The sequence below is a fragment of the Primulina eburnea genome, chromosome 4 (assembly GCF_022965805.1).
Source record: "Primulina eburnea isolate SZY01 chromosome 4, ASM2296580v1, whole genome shotgun sequence".
In the NCBI taxonomy this organism is placed as follows: domain Eukaryota; kingdom Viridiplantae; phylum Streptophyta; class Magnoliopsida; order Lamiales; family Gesneriaceae; genus Primulina; species Primulina eburnea.
Window position 1 is genome coordinate 2,838,888 of NC_133104.1, and position 15,116 is coordinate 2,854,003.

At 35.2% G+C, this 15,116-nt stretch overlaps 1 pseudogene; it reads left to right on the forward strand.

The window, feature by feature from the left end:
* The first annotated feature begins 28 nt into the window (after positions 1-28).
* On the forward strand, positions 29-2,599 carry LOC140830618 (methyltransferase FGSG_00040-like; annotated as a pseudogene).
* Positions 2,600-15,116: the final 12,517 nt, after the last annotated feature.

Consider the following 15,116-nt stretch of genomic DNA (forward strand, 5'->3'; position numbering starts at 1 on the left):
AGTTAAAATAAATAATTTCATCTACACATGTTAAAATTTCCATATCACACCACATGAAATGATGATTGCTAGCATTATTTTCCCCTGCAGTCCTCTTTACAATAAATTAATAATACAAAATTATATGCATCATCTCAATTTTAAAATTTATATCCAAAATATATTCCAAAACTGAATTTCAAATGAAGGCTTTTAAACTACCCCATAAATTATGTTCACTCTCATTGCTTACACCCAATATATAAGTAAATCATATTTTCTATATGTAATCATCGAAATTCTTCACAATATATCCAAATGGGAATTTAAATTTATGCCCCAAATGTTTTAATATTTCTAAAATTCAGAAAATTTGATATAAACAAGAAGAACAAGTATTGAACAAGCATCCATTAGTAAAGTTATAGTCGTCACAGCATGTGAATTGTGAGAATCTTTAAAGGATCAAATGCATTCACTTCGACCGTTGGATTTCTCCATTTCAAAATTTTAGTAGACACAAGGTGAAAATTGAATTACGAAACAAGGAACGGTAGAATTAGTTAAAGAAGAAATGGACGAAGGGACAATGAAAGAGCTAAGATCCAAGGCAGCTGAGCTGAGAGAAGAATACGAAGACTCCATTAGCACCTATTCTCAATTCATCTTTCTCTGCCAAGATTTCATTTCTGAGAAAGACTCAGATGCAGCCGTCCTAGCGAGACTCAAAAAATCACTCTGCCTGTCCTTTTCCAATCAGGCGGAAGCTCGATCTCGCTTGATGGAGGTGACTGAAGCATTGAAGGATAGTGATTTAGCACTGAGAATAGAGAGATCTCATGTCAAGACTTTGCTTTGTAAAGGTAAGATTTTGTTAAGTTTGAATAGGTACAGCATGGCCTTGGAATGCTTCTAGGCAGCAAATCTTGAAACCCAGGGTAATGAGAATGTTGATATGGTTAATGAATTGCTGGCGAAATGCATTAGGCTCGATTTTGTTTCAAGAAATGGGGGATTTGATGTTTCAGATTGGGTTTTGAGTGGTTTTAGCTAGTGGTAAAACCCCTGAATTAGCTGAGTATGTTGGTGCAGTAGAGATCAAGAAGTCTGAGATTAGTGGGCGTGGCTTATTTGCAACCAAGAATGTCGAAAGTGGGACTCTGCTTTTGGTTACTAAAGCTTTTGTTGTTGATAGGGCTATTATGCCTCCGGATTCTTGTACTGGTTGTATGGAAGAATTTCATTGATAAAGTTGTGGACTCAGCCTCAAATGCAGTAGAATCGATGGCTTGATATCCATGTTATCAAAAGGAGATGTTGGGAGTTTTAGGGATAGTGATATTTCTTGTGAGAAGTTGGATGTGGGAAGAATGTTCAGCATTTTGGATGTTAACTCAATTCTTGAGAATGCAATTTCAGCTAAAGTTCTAGGTAAACATGTCAATTGTCAAGGGGTGGATTGTGGGTTTTTGCTTCTTTCATCAACCATTCTTGTCATCATAACGTGAGGCGTTTGCACATTGGTGATCATGTCGTGGTCCATGCTTCTAGGGACGTCAAGGCAGGTGAAGTGCTCACATTGCTTATTTTGATGTCCTCTTGCCTATGAACAACAGAAGAGAAATGGCTACGAATTGGGGGTTCAGTTGTAGATGCAAGAGGTGTAAATTTTAAGAGAACATACTCTTGAAGCAAGACATGGGGGATATTGAAATGTTTTTTGGAAAAGAGGTAGTGGATATGGGCAATGTAATGTGTAGATTAGAGGAAGCCATGAGGAGATGAATCATTAGGGGAAAGGGAAAAGGGTACTTGAGGGCTTCATTTTGGCAAGCTTATTCTCAAGCTTTTGAATGCGAAAAATCAATCAAAAAATGGGGGAGAAAGATCCCATTGATGGATATTGTAGTGAATAGTGTGGTGGATGGAGTAGGGAGTGATGAAAAGATTGTGAAAGTGTTTATGGATGGATTAAAAAGAGGTGGGATTAATGGAGTTGTGGAAATGGAGAAGGCTTTGAAGTTGGGAAGAGGGGTTTACGGAAAAGTAATGAAGAAACAAGCACTGAGAAGTTTGCTCCAATTTTGTAGTGCCCAAGAATGAGGTTTAATGCATTAGTATGTGATCATTCTTGTGGAGACTAAAAGTCTTAACACTATTCATCTGTTTGTTACTCTTGGAGGGTTTCTTTCTTTAGTCATTGTATGTTCAATTAAAATCTTGAGCAGATTAACCATTCAGTGTGTTTTTTGTTTAGATGAATAAATGATTCTTGTTTCACATGTTCTTGTTCTAAATTCATAAATTGTCCATGTAGTGGTAGCAAGAAGCCCTTAACAATATACATTATGTATCGGTTAAGGGTAGATCGTCACAATATGCTTGGCGGAGGAAGTTTAGAAGATGATATTCTGATAAATTTAATGCTTTTCAGTTGTGTCTCGTCACTGAATCCATGTCACTATAACTGTTCTTCTTGGCTGTGATAGCAATAGAAATTCGATGTTTTCCCGATGTATTATATAAAAAGTTTTCGGCCCTATAATGACTTTAGTTTAAGTAGATCGGTCATTTTAGCCAATATTTTCTTTGGATAACTTTGTATACTTAATTACAAGAACCTGAGGTTGTCTTAAATTTAGTAGAGTTATATATTTTTGGTCGGTGGCAATTACTATTTGAGTTATTTTATTGTACAAGATTAATAATACAACTAATAGGATTTTCAATTTTTTTTTCTGACAAGATTTCGAAATTATAATTGTGAAGATTTTATGATAGAGAAAATGGTTCAACTCAACTTTATGTCGCTAACAACGAAATAGAGAATGCTTCACATTGCACTTGTGGTGGTACAGTACTCTCGAAGCAAGAAAATCCAGGGAAAAAGGCTTTATTAGATAAACAAAAAAAAAAAAAGTTTGGACCAAGTGGCACAAAACGAATATCGAATAAAAGGGCCAAATTTCATTTTCACTTAAAGAGGCATAAATTGAAGCTCCTTTTATTATGATTATTTTTTATGACGTGGAAATCTGCGGACGCTACTTTTCAATGCGCATTGGGTAAACTCGCAAATTAAAACAATATCTTGCAAACCATGTTAGTCAGGTAAACCACGTTGAATAAGTCATGTTTGATAAACTCATCTGAAAAAATATTGATAGAAAAAATAAAACTTCTGACTATTGGTCCAACGCTCACCGCCTACTCCACAACTTGGACATCATCTTGAAACATTGAAGCTTCTATGTAATGCCCAAGAATTTGATTAACGTCATCTGAGATGATTAACGTAATCTGAGATGATTTATCGACGATGAACGGATGTGAGTATAGTTAGACCACTCCGGAACCAAATTGGTTAAAGCATATGAGTTATGTAATGTTTGGGCAGAACCGGTGGCGCCCGAGCGGTAGAAAGAGACCGCCCGAGCGCCAATGTTCAACAAAGAAGAGTCTCGGGCAGAAGAGGTGGCGCCCGAGCGGTAGAATAGTACCGCTCGAGCGCCAATGGAGGAGCATCCGGACAGAGAGCCTCGCGCCCGGGCGGCAGATTGTCACCGCCCGAGCGGCGAGCTCGCGCCCGAGCGGTACTTTCTTACCGCTCGAGCGCGAGGCGTGTCGCGTGAAGGAAGTGCCACTCGGCGTTTTGCATGTACGAGATATATATATATATATATATATATATATATATATATATATATATATATATACACATGCAATTCATTTTAACAATTTCAGACGGAAAGAAATCGAGAAAAGGTTTCTGGAAAAGGGTTGAAAATCCTTACGTCTTTTGTGAGAAATCCGTCCGTCTGATTTTGAATCTGACTTCGGTATCGAGTTCCTATCGACGTAAGCTATAACTGGACGTAAGTTTTACTACGTTTTGACATGCTTTGAAATTATGATATTGTCAGAATTGAATGGAACTCATATATGTTATTCTTGACATATTAGACATCATAGAATCGAAGTCAGATTAAGAAACGGACTGATTATGGAATTGTTATAAATTTCGGAGTTGATATGATATCAGAATTGAGTTGTTATTGATTATGAGATGTTGGGATTCATATCTGACTGATATGGTAGTACTGGATATATTGAAATTATGACGTTATGTTGTTGAAACAGAATTTGGTAGAATTCTGATTATATCCAGTATTGTTTGGTTGGTGTATTGATATTGTACCCTCGATATCGTATTGTCAGATTGAGTATTGACAGGCTTGGGTTCGAGACGTCGACAGAGTCAAAGTATCAGAGTAAAAGGTATAAATTAATGTTGAGTTGGGATTGCACAACTCGAGGAAGGTTTGACTCGAGTTTCCCTAAATCACATACTTAGTTTATTACATTGATTCTTGTAATGGATGAGATTGATGTTTGTTGTCTATTGATTATAGCCACTGCATGTAAGGACTGCTGATTCGCTAGTCATTGATTGATTTGCTTAGATACTGACTGTATGTATTGATTTCTGAGTCGTGGAGTCATAGGCTGATTCGCCTAGTCACCGGCTGATTCGTCAGGTTATTGACTGATTCGTCTAAACTTAAGCTGATTCGCTTAATTACAGGCTGAGTTGTCTGATTATTGGCTGATTCGCCTAATTACTGGCTGATTCGTCAGGTTATTGACTAAGTCGTCAATTCTGTGGCTGATTCGCCCAGACACTGGATATATGAATTATATCGATGCCGTTAGGGATTGATTCATTCCTATCGACTGAGATTCGGTATAATTATTTTTATTCAGACATCGGGATCCCTAGGTTAGAGTTGAGTCGAGTCTGAGACGACGCGTTATTTGAGTCGAGTTTGAGTCTGAGTATGATTCATTGTTTGATATTGATTTATGTTCTGATTTGATACATGTTAAGAATATTTGTTATTATGCTGTTATATATGTTTTTATATGATTGCATGTATACATTGTTTATACTGGGATTTATTCTCACCGGAGTTATCCGGCTGTTGTCTTGTTTTGTATGTGTGCATGACAACAGGTGGGGCTGGATCAGGGTCAAGAAGAGGATGAGAGAAGATTAGATAGCGTGGAGATCTGGGCTTCGAAGCAACATAGGATTCAGCACTGATATGTAGTTGAACCTAGTTGAATCCTTGTAGATAATACAGGATGTGTATGTTTATGTTTAATATGTAATTTGAATTTAATTACATTACGTTTCCGCTTTGTATATTAAAAGAAAAATTTTTAGACCCTGTTTATAATTGATTAATTAGTCTCAATGATGATTAAGAACTTGATTAGCGTCCGGGTCCCCACAACAGGTGGTATCAGAGCATAGATCTTTGAGATTGAGATAGGAGCTAGTGAGCGGGGTAGATTGGTTTTCTTTCCTGCTTTTGATTGCTAGCATGATTCCTGTTTTAATATATGCTACCTGAATTATCTGATATTGATATGGTATTGTATATTATTGGAATGGATCAGCTGTAAGATGATCCGAGGAGGATTGAAACTGGTAAGTGGTATTTGGAATTACTAACCTCTTCGATTATCAGATATGCCTCCGAGAAGGATACCAGAACAGGGAAGTACATCGAATCCTCCTATGGATGTGACCCCTACTCCAATGGAGCAATTGTTGAAAAGATTTCAGTCATTCCATCCACCGACTTTGAAAGGAACGGAGAATTCCGTGGAATGTGAAAGTTGGTTGGACGACATTGAATCACTGTTTAACTCCTTGGAGTATACTGAGGAAAAGAGGGTGAAACTGATCGGACACCAGATGCATGACGTTGCTAAACACTGGTGGAATACAACAAAACTGGCTTTGGAATTACGAGGTACGGCCATTACCTGGAATGTGTTTAAGACTGAATTTTATCTACGGTTCTTTCCAGTTTCATATAGGAAGGACAAGGGAGCCGAGTTTGCAAATTTGAAACAAGGCCAGTTGAACATTGAGGATTATGTGGCTAAGTTTTCTACTCTGCTTCGATTTGCCCCTCATGTGGCTGGGAGTGATAAGGCCGTTGCAGACCAGTTCATAAATGGTCTAAATCCTGAAATCTTTACCCTGGTGAATACCGGAAGGTCAAACAATTTCACTGATGCACTGAATCGAGCTAAGGGAGCTGAAGCCGGATTGATAAGACAGAAAGAGGCTTCGTTTGTGCCTTCAGCACCGAGTTCACAAATGCCTCCACCATTTCCTCGATTTGAGAGCGGCGGTGGAAGTGGGAAGAAAGATTTTCTAAAGGCTAGAGGAAAGCAATTTAAGAAGTCTGGCGGAAGTTCTTCTAGTTCTAGTGGTTCTCAGCAGAGTTATACTGGTGTTTACTGCGGAAATTGTGGAGGGAGACATTCCACTGAACAATGCCAAGGAGTACTTGGTAGTTGTCACTTCTGCAAACAACAGGGACATTTTTCCAGAGTGTGTCCACAGAGGGGTTCCCAAAGATTCCAGGGAGTCGAATCATCTGGATCAGTAGCACAGTGGAGTAGACAATCAGCTGCTGTTCCTTCATTTCAGCCAGCACAATCTCAGTCACAGCAGAGGCCAGGAGGAAGCCAGACAGTTGGCCGCCTCCTAGACAGCAGGCCAGAGTATTTGCTTTGACCGAGGAGCAGGCTCAGGAAGCACAAGATGACAATGTTGCAGGTAACTGATTTGTTTGATTATCCTGCATATGTATTAAGGGATACCGGTGCTTCACATATTTTTATTTCTGAAAAATTTGCATTGATCCCTGCATTATCTGTTGAATCCCTAGTTACTGTAGTATATGTTTCTGTTCCTTTGAGAAAAGATCTGGTATCAGTGAGTTCTGTTAGATCTGGTATACTACAGTAGGATAAGAATGAGATCGAGTTAGAATATATGGTAGCTAGTATTGTACCGATGATGTCTGAGTTTGGGACTGCATTACGGATATTGATATGCGGATCAAGTACAGAGCTACCCTAGATTAATTTTAGAAGAGGGTGAGAATTGAACCTGAGATGGCCAAGAGATGAATATTGTACGATAAGGATTCTAGATTGAGAATTCCTTTGATAATTCGTACTAACTATGATTCGATTAGTACAGAAAGGAGCAGAATGACTCCTTATGTATTCAGTTGATTTACTGAAATTGAGTCTATCATTGGCTGATTTACCAATGATATGAAAGTTAGTCATGTTTTCTCCTGATAAGATTTCAGATCTGAGTTCAGTCAGAGAGATGGAGTTAACCGTGCTTAGTTGACCAAGGTAAATATCAGTGTCAGATATTTGCGGTTTTATGAGTTTAGCAGATCGGTACTAAGGAGTGATGTCTTGAATCCGACTGAATAGTGTTGCTATTCTGAATTCGGGTTTGAATCAGATAGAAGACAGTGTTGGTGGAAACAAATGAAAGCTGATATTGCTGAAATTGTAGCCAAATATCTAAATTGCCAACAGATGAAGGCTGAGAAAATGAAACCCGAAGGACTATTACAGAGTTTGACTATTCCTGTAAGCAAATGAGATCACATTTCCATGAATTTTGTAATGAGATTACTGAGATCCTCCCGAGGTTGTGATGCGATTTAGGTTGTGATTGATCGATTGACCAATTCGCATGCCTTATTCAGTACAAGATGATGTACCGATATGACCAGATGACTGAAACTTATGTCAGATGAGTGGTCAGACTGCATGGAGTGTCAAAGTCGATTGTTTTAGACCATGATTCTCGGTTTATATCGCACTTTGGGCAGAGTTTGCAGTAAGCACTAGGTACGAAGCTACATCTTAGTACCACATATCATCCATCGACCGATGGATAGACTGAGCAGATAATCCAGACATTGGAAGATATGCTGAGAGCAGTAGTACTTGATATTGGCACTAGCTGGCAAGATTCATTGCCATTTGGTGAGTTTGGTACCACAACAGAGTATTGTAATGACTTCTTTCGAAGCGTAGTACGAAAAGAGGTGTCGATCCCCTCTTTAGTAGAATGATATCTCTGAAGTTCCTCAGATCGGACCTGACATGATCAGGGATATGACTGAAAAATGTGAAGCTGATTCAGAAAAGAGTGAAGGCAGCCCAAGATAAATAAGCCAGATATACCAATGTCTGACGATGACCGTTAGTATTTGAGGCTGGAGATCGAATACTTTTGAAAATGGTACGTTTCAGAGGAATTGTCAGATCTGACAAGAAAGGGAAACTGTCTCCACGATATATTGGGCCGTACGAGATTCTGGAGAAGATAGGAGATCGTACCTATCGACTCGTTTTACTGCCTTCATTTTCTGAAATACATGATGTTTTTCATGGTTATTCTTGAGTAAATATCTTTCTGATGCTTCACGTGTTATTTAGCCAGGCGAGGCTGAATGGAATGAGACATTGGGATATGTTGAGAAACCGATTTAGATTCTTAATCGGAAAGAATAAGCCGCTCAGAACGAGAACTATTCCACTATGAGGATTCAGTGGAGTTGTCATGGCATTGAAGAAGCTATCTGGGAAAGTGAGTCTGATATGAGATAGAGATTCCCAGAGTTATTTCACTGATAGGTGTTATTTAGTTAGCTTCTTCTGTATACCTTCTTATTGATATGATTTGATTGCCTGTGATTTCGAGGACGAAATCGTATCTTAGGGGGGGAGAAATGTAATGCCCAAGAATTTGATTAACGTCATCTGAGATGATTAACGTAATCTGAGATGATTTATCGACGATGAACGGATGTGAGTATATTTAGACCACTCCGGAACCAAATTGGTTAAAGCATATGAGTTATGTAATGTTTGGGCAGAACCGGTGGCGCCCGAGCGGTAGAAAGAGACCGCCCGAGCGCCAATGTTCAACAAAGAAGAGTCTCGGGCAGAAGAGGTGGCGCCCGAGCGGTAGAATAGTACCGCTCGAGCGCCAATGGAGGAGCATCCGGACAGAGAGCCTCGCGCCCGGGCGGCAGATTGTCACCGCCCGAGCGGCGAGCTCGCGCCCGAGCGGTACTTTCTTACCGCTCGAGCGCGAGGCGTGTCGCGTGAAGGAAGTGCCACTCGGCGTTTTGCATGTACGAGATATATATATATATATATATATATATATATATATATATATATATATATATATATACATGCAATTCATTTTAACAATTTCAGACGGAAAGAAATCGAGAAAAGGTTTCTGGAAAAGGGTTGAAAATCCTTACGCCTTTTGTGAGAAATCCGTCCGTCTGATTTTGAATCTGACTTCGGTATCGAGTTCCTATCGACGTAGGCTATAACTGGACGTAAGTTTTACTACGTTTTGACATGCTTTGAAATTATGATATTGTCAGAATTGAATGGAACTCATATATGTTATTCTTGACATATTAGACATCATAGAATCGAAGTCAGATTAAGAAACGGACTGATTATGGAATTGTTATAAATTTCGGAGTTGATATGATATCAGAATTGAGTTGTTATTGATTATGAGATGTTGGGATTCATATCTGACTGATATGGTAGTACTGGATATATTGAAATTATGACGTTATGTTGTTGAAACAGAATTTGGTAGAATTCTGATTATATCCAGTATTGTTTGGTTGGTGTCAGTGTTTTTATAACCGGACCGTTAATCGAACCGGTCAAGCCTTAAAAAATGGTTCAACCGGTTCAACCGGTTCGACCGGACGGTCGAACCGGATCAATAAAATTAATATTTTATTTATTTTATATAATAAATAAAATAGTAAAATATTGATTATTTATATTTTTATAGTTTTTATTTAATTTTTAAGATGAAAATTACAACAAATATCAAAATAAACATCACTTTTCAAATTCAAAAATCCAAATTACACATAACATGTAACCAAATAGTGATGACCAAGTTTAAGTGCCCAAGTAAACATCAAGATTAATTATAAAAAAAGTAGTAAACATCAAGTTTCTTATTAAAAAAAGTAACCAAATAGTGATGACCAAGTTTAAATGTCCAAGTAAACATCAAGATTAATTATAAAAAAATAGTAAACATCAAGTTTCTTATAAAAAAAAAAGTGTCTAGTTGCAAAAACTGTCGCTATTTAGCGACGGTTTGAAAAAAACCGTCGCTAAATAGCGACGGTTATTCTTAACCTGTTGCTATATAGCGACGGATTTTGAAATAACCGTCGCCGATCTCTGGGCAATTTTTTTTATAATTTCACAGACCCGGCCGGTTCCTGAAGACCGGCCGGTTTCCGGTTTTCCCGGTTGAACCGGGTTTTAACCGGTTTTTTCCGGTTAAACCTGTTTTCCAGGTTTTTATTTATGTCCGGACCGGTCTGGAGACCGGTTCGCGGTTGAACCGGTCCAACCGGTCGGTCCGGTCCGGTTTTGAAAACATTGGTTGGTGTATTGATATTGTACCCTCGATATCGTATTGTCAGATTGAGTATTGACAGGCTTGGGTTCGAGACGTCGACAGAGTCAAAGTATTAGAGTAAAAGATATAAATTAATGTTGAGTTGGGATTGCACAACTCGAGGAAGGTTTGACTCGAGTTTCCCTAAATCACATACTTAGTTTATTACATTGATTCTTGTAATGGATGAGATTGATGTTTGTTGTCTATTGATTATAGCCACTGCATGTAAGGACTGCTGATTCGCTAGTCATTGATTGATTTGCTTAGATACTGACTGTATGTATTGATTTCTGAGTCGTGGAGTCATAGGCTGATTCGCCTAGTCACCGGCTGATTCGTCAGGTTATTGACTGATTCGTCTAAACTTAAGCTGATTCGCTTAATTACAGGCTGAGTTGTCTGATTATTGGCTGATTCGCCTAATTACTGGCTGATTCGTCAGGTTATTGACTAAGTCGTCAATTCTGTGGCTGATTCGCCCAGACACTGGATATATGAATTATATCGATGCCGTTAGGGATTGATTCATTCCTATCGACTGAGATTCGGTATAATTATTATTATTCAGACATCGGGATCCCTAGGTTAGAGTTGAGTCGAGTCTGAGACGACGCGTTATTTGAGTCGAGTTTGAGTCTGAGTATGATTCATTGTTTGATATTGATTTATGTTCTGATTTGATACATGTTAAGAATATTTGTTATTATGCTGTTATATATGTTTTTATATGATTGCATGTATATATTGTTTATACTGGGATTTATTCTCACCGGAGTTATCCGGCTGTTGTCTTGTTTTGTATGTGTGCATGACAATAGGTGGGGCTGGATCAGGGTCAAGAAGAGGATGAGAGAAGATTAGATAGCGTGGAGATCTGGGCTTCGAAGCAACATAGGATTCAACACTGATATGTAGTTGAACCTAGTTGAATCCTTGTAGATAATACAGGATGTGTATGTTTATGTTTAATATGTAATTTGAATTTAATTACATTACGTTTCCGCTTTGTATATTAAAAGAAAAATTTTTAGACCCTGTTTATAATTGATTAATTAGTCCCAATGATGATTAAGAACTTGATTAGCGTCCGGGTCCCCACATTCTATTATTTTATTATTGATTTATAGGTTTAAAAGTTTTTTCTTTACTCTCCAATTATAATTTATATCATAATTGAGTGACTACAATCATAAGATTACTATGAAGTATTTGAAGATTAACACTATATCATTTTTTTTTATTCTTATATAAATTTCCATATTTCTAAAATCATATTAAATTTTAAAAAAAAAATATGATTTTGGTTCTTAATGTTTGACTTTTTGCTATTTTGATTATCTATATTATCAAATTTCAGTTTTATGTTATATTATCTTTGTTTTTCTTGTGTTTTAGTATTTTTTTGTGTGATATTAATATGCGTTGGTATGAGAGTATTTTTTCTAGTGTTATACGTAAATACTTTATTGTAAAAAGAAATTAAAATTGAAAAATAAAAAACCAAAATTGTATTAAAAAATGATAGATACATTATTAAAACTCAAATCTAATAATATAATATAGAGTGAGTCTCATGTGAGACCGTCTCACGGGTCATAATCCGTGAGACGGGTCAACCCTACCCATATTCACAATAAAAAGTAATACTCTTAGCATAAAAAGTAATACTTTTTCATGGATGACCCAAATAAGAGATCCGTCTCACAAATACGACCCGTGAGACCGTCTCACACAAGTTTTTGCCTATAATATAACGGAGCAAAATTACAAAGCTTCAAATATAAAAGACAGAAAAGACATTTTTTCCTAAACTACTTTCATATTTTTCTTTCAAAACATCGAAACTTAATATCATTTACATTCCGTCATTCAATCTCTCTTGTCTCCTTATTTTCCAAAGGAAATTTATCACAGCTAGAAAATACAATAATTCATAATTATAAAAAAAAAATGAAAAATAATCTTCATATGATCTGGACATACACATTTCAAACAAGTCATGCATCATTATTGATTAAAGATAATTGAAATAATAATAAAAAAATCAAAATTAAGAAAGCAAAAATATAATTTTAAGATAAGCTCAAAATATCTGTCCAACCAATGCAGATGCGTATGTTGTTCATTCTGATCTCCAAGTGAGCTAATTTACTAAATTTTGTTTTTAATTGTTCAGAAAAAAAATAATATAAATGTTCTAACGAGTTAATTTTTTGTGAGTCGAATATCTTATTTGGGTTACCAATGAAAAAATATTACTTTTTATACAAAAAATATTACTTATTATAATATATATAAACATGATTGACTAGTTTAATATCGCCTTTTTCTTGTTCTTTCGCCTCTGCGTATCGATCATAAACATGGGATAATAGGACTGGTAGTGTATATTCCGATTTCAATAATATATACATTGATACAAATATAAATATATATACTTTATCATGTATGTATATGTACACTACCTCCAAAAGATGATGGACCCATTATTATCCTCATATTGTATTATTAACTTGATAATTAAGAAAAGGATATTAAATTATTCGATTCCAACTTTACATAAAAATAAAGAGAGACAATGATTTAATTCCAAATTGTTTTGGCACTGAAAATTGAGTTCAAGGACAAATTCCCAATTTTTATTCTATATAATTTGATTGTTCTATGGTTCAATAAACTCGCAAGAAAACGCAAAGGGATTGAAGTGAATCCACAGTCACCTGTTTATTATCATATTTGTACGTGTAATTTTTTTTTCTTTAATTTAATTTTTTTTGTACTGAAAATTTTCAACCACGTCTTTTTTTTTATCTCTATATTTTCGAACCAAAATAACGCTATTTGAGTTTTATATACTTTTTATTATTAGTATACAATCCAGCTTTCATTTGTTATAAACCGATACAAGCAACACGATATAACATATATATCGTGTTATATGTTATATAACAATATAACATATAACACTACAATCATTTTTTACAATATATATATTGTAAAAAAAAATTATATATTGTAAAAAATATAATTTTTATATTTTTTACAATATATAATTTTTTTACAATCAAATTATATAGAATTTGATTTCTTTTCTATATATTTTACAATATATAATTATATATTGTAAAATATAATTATATTTTACAATATAATTATATTTTATATATATATATATATATATATATATATATATATATATATATATATATATATATATATATATATATATAATGCAAACATGACTAAGTTTTTGGTCTTTTGGTATGTCCATTTATCTTCTTCTTTTTTCCATTTTACTATTTTTTAAAGATAATTCGAGAAATTTATAAAATATCCTTTGTAAGGAACAGATTCGACGACTGTTTTCACTGTATCAAGCTGGGATCACCCATCGCAAAATTATCTCAAGTCAACACGTTTAACTTTGTAGTTTTTATGTGATGAGCAATCGAAAAGAAGATGCACATTTTTGGTATGAGTTGTACATATCAAATTTTTTAAGCCCTCCTCAACTGTACAGTCTCATACCTAAAAATTCCGAAATCTATCTCCGTAAGATCGGTTCATTTATGTTCCTTCCGCCTAAAAGCCTGCCAGGAATCGCTCAATATCCGTGTGCAATCTCATGACACCGACGATCACCTCTCGTCCTCTTCGATCCCGGGCCTCACACCCCTAATCAATTTTAATAATTTCAATTTCAGATAAAACTTCAAAAAAATCAAATACTGTACCAACATTCAAAAGTTTAATGAGATCTAGTGTGAATAATGATTATATGTGTGTGGAAGTTGGAAATAAGAAAAGGGACACACCAATGAGAGCAAATCCCTCAATTGATGGAAAGCAAAAAGTCCATGAAAATGGAGAAACACAATAAAAGACAAAACCCCCACTAACCAATACGCATGCCCAAGTTTAAAGATAATGTAACTAAAAATATACATATATATGGAAAGAATAATATACAAAAGTAACAATAACTCATAAAAAAAAAGCTAAACTTATTCTTTGTGGTTTATCTTGACTCCGATATATTATTTTTTTCTTAAAGCACAATTCAACCCAACAAAACTACGGTGACACGATCTCATAACTTAATTTTAAAAGACATACCTTCGATCTGATCCAACTCGTAAAAATTATAGTTTTTTTATACTTAATATATTTAGAAAAAGGTTGCAAAAAATTGATAAAATATATTAAAAATAATAATACATACACATAACAAAATTCTCTTATCATATTGAGGTTAAATTGGAAGAAAAAAAAATTGTTTTTACATTCAAATCAAAATCAGTTATCCTGATATGCTAATTGATTATTATTATTATTATTATTATTATTATTATTATTATTATTATTATTATTATTATTATTATTATTATTATTTAAGCTACTCTATGCTTGAAAATATTGATTATTATATATTTTTAGCGATAAATATAATTTCAGAGATTCTATCGAGATGGCTATGGAAGAATGAATGCCCGACTAACCAATCGAAGTGGCAAGATAAGAACCACATCTAATAAAAGCCATCCATCATTTTCCGATTCATTAAATTAAGGACACGTTCTATCTAAGCCAATTAAGTAATAGTGATCGAACGAATTAGTTCGGTTCAAAGAATTTAGCATACCCCGTCAAATATGAACTGAAATCATGACAATGCTCTTTATTAAAATTGTCCTTCTCTAATAAATATATATTCTTTATTTACACTGTAGGACCGAACGCTCTTCGTTTTATCAAGAACTATAGCTAGTGG